Source organism: Mytilus galloprovincialis, chromosome 11 (genome assembly GCF_965363235.1).
Source record: "Mytilus galloprovincialis chromosome 11, xbMytGall1.hap1.1, whole genome shotgun sequence".
Taxonomy (NCBI): Eukaryota; Metazoa; Mollusca; class Bivalvia; order Mytilida; family Mytilidae; genus Mytilus; species Mytilus galloprovincialis.
This window is the reverse complement of record NC_134848.1, coordinates 33,401,872-33,407,871: the sequence shown is the minus strand read 5'-3', so window position 1 is coordinate 33,407,871 and position 6,000 is coordinate 33,401,872.

The following is a 6,000-nucleotide window of genomic DNA, read 5'->3' as shown; positions in this document are numbered from 1 at the left end:
TCAGCTGTACAGGGAGACCGTTAATTGAATGGCTTTGAGTATACCGATCATTTACAGTTTTTTTTTATATTCTATCTAGTTTTTATTTTAGATACAAAGAAAATCTTCATGTAAATTTATCATATAACAAAATAACTTCTGTTATGTCTATACGTTATCTTGTAGTGAGGGTTTATCACCATGTGCTCCTGTTCAAAGGAGGTTTACACACAGAAGAATAAAATTTCGTTTCGTTTCACGAAGGAATCCGTTTTTGTATTAGCCGTTTTGAAAGTTTGAACCTGATGTTGATGAATGTTGAAAAATGTTGAATTGTTATATTATGACACATTTTCGTCGGATTTAAAGCAATATAATGTGATATTTTGCTTCTTAGTATGATTGGACACACTTAAAAACAAGGTACACATGTTTATTTGAGAATTTTTTTTTTTGCCAAGCGAATTTTGCCTATAGCGATATGACCTCGGGTGGCACATTGATAGTAAAAAGAAAAATATCAGAACAGCAAATAGAAATAGTAAATAATGCCCCAGAGGTCATATGTTATAGGACTACCACATGTTCTTGGTTTAGATGGGGTTACATCTAGATCATCTGCCATCTTCAATATTTCTGAATACCACTTAGCATGAAATTCACTAATATTGTCTCTCACATCCTGTAAAGCTTCCTTGACAAGGCTCACTGACTCAAGGGCACTCACTACATCAACAGCTCTATCTAAAGAAAAACAAAATGGTTAATTTACTAATTTAAGTATTTGAGTTATCTTCCTTTTTTCTAGTAGTTATTTACAAAATCAATCAGCATGTTTAATTTTGTGTTTATGATTTGAATTCTAATAACAATATGATGTTGTTGGTAAAACGTTCATTTTGTAATGTAAATAAATTTATAAAAAAAAGTTTCTGTTTTTGTTTTGCTTCTTTATAATATTAAATTTAATATTTATTAAGAGTTGTTTCCCTTAGACAGTTACCTTGAAGTGATGTACTAAGTTGTTTCAGGTATCCAATACATCTCATTGTCACAAGCAGGGAGACTAGAAATTGAAAGGATGTTATGTTGTTTTCTAGAATTTGTGTGTCACTTTTGTCCACTGATTTGATCGTTTCCATGGTTTCTATTATTGCTGGAAGGAAATCCCAAAAAATCTCCAAAGCATCATATCTCTCCACCCATCTGGTTCTGCATAACTCCTTCAATTTCATTCTTTTGGTTTCATTTCTATAATGTTGGAGCTGGTCCTCTAGAAATGATTGCCTTTTAGGAGACCAATTGAAGAACTTGACTACCTATCAAAGATAAAGACTTATAGGTTTATCAAAATAATTAAGCAATATGTGTGTTGCAAATTTAATAACTGGTTTATGACCAAAACAAAATTATAGTATTATCATATGAAGAATTAAAAGAAATGCAATACTTGATTACCTTATCTGCAGTTCCCATCATATTCCTGACACATGGAATGTTAGCAGTGTCAACTATACATCTGTTTAGCAGGTGAGCTGTACACCAAAAGTGTAATGCCTTTGGGTATATCCTTTGAATTCTGGGACCAACTCCTTTCAAATGTGCAGTCATATTACCTGGAGAAAAAGTATATATATATATGTGAATGTGCACACATCATTTAAAACATACAATGACAGGAGCAATGAATTTGAGAGCATGTCAAAATTTTAACAAAATTATGCTTACAGTATCTTATATATTCATCATGAAACAAATTCGACTGTTAACTCACTGAATTTTGAAGATTTTTGCACTAGTGCAATTATAGAAGTAATTGCACACTAACTTCTAATTCTTTCTGTGGTAAATATATTGCTATGCATTAAAACAACTTATTTATGTCTGATAATCTATACTAATGGTTCAAAAACTGATAAAATAGCCAAAGTGTCATCATTTTCATATTTTGAAATTAATTTTTCCAACAGTTTGATTTGCAGGGTATGTTTTTCCAATTGCTTCTCAAGGACTGCATACTGTATCTGGTGAACATCTTCAGCGATCTTCATTTTTTATAGCTTGCTTACCATCTATAATCTGAAATAATTGAACGATTTAAGGCAACATCAAATACAGTTATCTAAAATATAGTCAACTTTACAGTAAAATGTAGAAAAATTATTAATAAACAAATGCAAGATTTAGTTTTACATTCTTTACAATCATCCATTACATATAGTTGATTTAATGATTGATTGTGGTTTAAATGAACGTTTAATACATTTACCCATACATATTAGCTAAGTAAAGGTAAGAAGCACATTTTATAATAATTCAATACGTTTATATAGAATTTTATATGTCATCTTATAAAATTTACTGTATTATACAAGAGGGGGAGGACAGGGGTAAGGGAGACAGGGAGAAAGGGGTAGGAGAAAGGGGTAGGGAGAAAGGAGAGGAAGGCTGGGAGAAAGGAGAAAAAGTTGGAGAAAGGAGAAAAAATAAAATATCTCCTTTTAAAAAAATTTCTAATATTTCAAGAAAAAATATCTCAAAAGGAGATGTTTTATTCTAATGGGAGAAAGGAGAACAGGGGTAGGAGAAAGGAGAAGAGGGGTGGGAGAAGGGAGAAGGGTACCCCACTGTCCCCCCCCTCATACAAAAGTATAAACTATTCAAAATAATAGGGATGTTCTGGTAACTAACAGAAAACCCTTGCCGTTTGATGCACAACTTTTTTTTGATCTTTTGGTCCTCGATGCTGTTCAAATTTGTACTTGTTTCGGCTTTTATATCTGGGCGTCACTAGTAGGTCTTGTGTGGACAAAATGCACTTCTGGCGTATTAAAATTTTGAACTTGTTGCCTTTTGTTGGCTGTTGTTCGTGTGATTCTTTGTCAATTGTGTTCTCCAATTTATATATAGAGTAGTCCTGTTGTGTTGTCATTTTGATGTTATATTTCACATGGCCATAAGAGTGCGAGGTTTGGCATGCCTCAAAACCAGCTTCAACCAACCTCTTTTTCCTTTAAAAATGCCCTGTACCAAGTCCGAAATATGGCCATTATTATAATATAGTTCGTTGCATTGTGTATTGCATTTTAACGTTGTGTCGTTTGTTTTCTCGTATTTTTCAGTGTAAATTCACATTGCGATAAGACGTGTCACGGTACTTGTCCATCCCAAATTCATGTATTTGGTTTAGAAGTTATATTTGTTTTTCTCGTGGGATTTTGTTTGATGCTCGTCCGTTTCTGTGTGTGTTACATTTTAGTGTTGTGTCGTTGTTTCCTCTTATATTTTAAGCGTTTCCCTCGGTTTCAGTTTGTTACCCCGATTTTGTTTTTAGATTTATGAGTTTTTAACAGCGGAATACTACTGTTGCCTTTATTTATAACTAATAACATAAAAAAGATATTGTGGGTCCAGTGCCATTTCACTAGTGATTACATTCATTATTTCTGTACTTGACAATGACAATATTGTTAAATATGAATATCCCGCCTACACCTGAATCTCCCCCGCGGGCATTACAATGCCCCGTTTACAAAAAGTTTGTCCGCAAACTGTTCCAAAATAGCCGAAGCTCAAAACAAACATACTAATTTAAAATATTCCCATAATACAATGTGATAAAAGGTATCCCTATAAATATAAATAATTGGTATTCGATTTTACAACCTTTCTATCCAAACATTTGTGTTAATTTAAAATAACATTGAAACTTATCCAAAATATATATTATACAATTGTGTCTCTTTCGATGAAACCTGCAGGGAATGACATCGACTGTTTCTGTAGAGTTCTCAAGTAACCCCCTTCCGTCTTGTTCCCTCTTTAAGGCGCATATGCAATGCGGCCTCTTCCGCCAGACAATTAGATGAAGGCGTACATGTCTTGAAGGCGTACATGTCTTGGATCCCTACTGTCTTTCTCCTTCGGAACCAAGTAATGCTTATGGTCGTAAATCCTGCCATACTTCCTATCTGTTACCGTCATCTTCGCGGGGTAGGTCGGGTGCCGTCGATCTCTACCAACCAGATATCTAAACATGATTTTGATTATGGGCCCAGTTTTAAAGTTGGTCCAAATTGGGGTCAAAAATTATTATTTAAAGTCTTGTGCAAAAGCAAGAATTTTTAATTGCACAGAATTGCGCAATAGCAAAAAATCTTCAATAGCACAGTATTGCGCAACCGCAATAAATTCTCTATTGCACAGTATCGTGCAACCGCAACTAATTCTCTATTGCACAGTATATGCTTTAACACTATATTTATGATTTCATATCTAAGAGATGCCCTCAATAGTGAAACCACATGTGTGCAAAATTTGGATTTGAATGAACAGCTCGCCGATTGGACAAGTTACCAGCAGTTTGAAACAACAAAATGAGATAGCAAACGTGAATTTTGAATTTCTCGCTGCCTTGTTTCTCCCAAGCCAGGCTTTCAGAAATAATCGATACCTATACAAGTGTGTATTAAAACCTGTTTGAAGTGAATATATATTTGACAGTTGTTTGCTTGTATACCAAGATCTTTCACAATTAGTTATATGTATGAAACTCAAAAAACAGAACCACTTTAAAATGTATGGATTACAAATTTTAAAAGCGATTTGGGAATTTGAGAAGCTAAGGTGGATAAAATTGTATGATATTTATTTTTTCTTCTATGATTTACAGGAAACTGGACCAAGTTAATGCAAACCCAGTCACGTCTGGTCAAAATGGGGACGTTAAATCCGATGCCTCGTGTAAAGAGAGTGCCACGCTCTTTGCACGGTGAGAACCTTGCAACAATCCTTTGAGGGGTCCGTAGGTTGCCTGTTGCAAGGCAAACTTTCTGTGTCTATTTAATATACCCTCATTTTCCAGTGGCAGTCCAAATTTCCCAGGTCATAATCCCAGATGGCCTCTGTTGTATCAACCTACCTATTGTATTTATTGTGAAGTTGTTCTCGTCCTGAATATGCATGAAATATTTGCCACTGAACGTTTAGCAACCTACAATCAATCTTTATCTTCCCGTGAAAAATGGGAAAGAGATTTAAATATCAATAATTTGGTCATTTTTATAAATTTCCTGTTAACAAAACTTTGAGTGTTTTGAAAAACTAAGTTTGTCTTATTCCAGACATAGATTACCTTAATAGCCGTATTTGGCTCAACTTTTTGGAATTTTTTATCCTCAATGCCCTTCAACTTTGTACTACTTTGGCTTTTTAAATATTTTGATATGAGCGTAACTGATGAGTCTTATGTAGAAGAAACGCGCGTCTGGCGTACTAAATTATAATCCTGGTACCTTTGATAACTATTTTCACCACTGGGTCGATGCCACTGCTGGTGGACGTTTCGTCCACGAAGGTATCACCAGCCCAGTAGTCAACACTTCGGTGTTGACATGAATATCAATAATTTGGTCACTTTTATAAATTTCCTGTTTACAAAACTTTGAATCTTTCGAAAAACTTAGGATTTTCTAATTTCAGGCATAGATTACCTTAGCCGTATTTGGCTCAACTTTCTTGAATGTTTGATCCTCAATGCTCTTCAACTTTGTACTAGTTTGTTTTTTTAAATATTTTGATATGAGCGTCAGTGATGAGTCTTATGTAGACGAAACGCGCGTCTGGCGTACTGAATTATAGTCCTGGTACCTTTGATAACTTTTTATTGAAATGTAAATTTAAAGAAACTGAACCTTGTACTTTTTGTTCAGAATGTAATGTTTATTATTTGTTACTTAGAGAGAGAGTTGTCACTTATACCACATCTTCTTTTTTATGTATATCAACTTTTAGTAGGACATTGCATTAATATTCAAATATTACAAAAGGAGAATGTTAAAATGACATACCTGTTTGATAATGAGGCATGTGAAACAGCAAAATGCCTGTATCCTTCCTGGTTCAGGGTCAGGTAATCCGCCCAACCATCCGAAAAGATGGTGCTACAGACTTCTACATGTCTTTTAATCAAGGGTAGCAACATCTCCCTCGACCTCTTGTCCACCGGGTATAGCACTATTC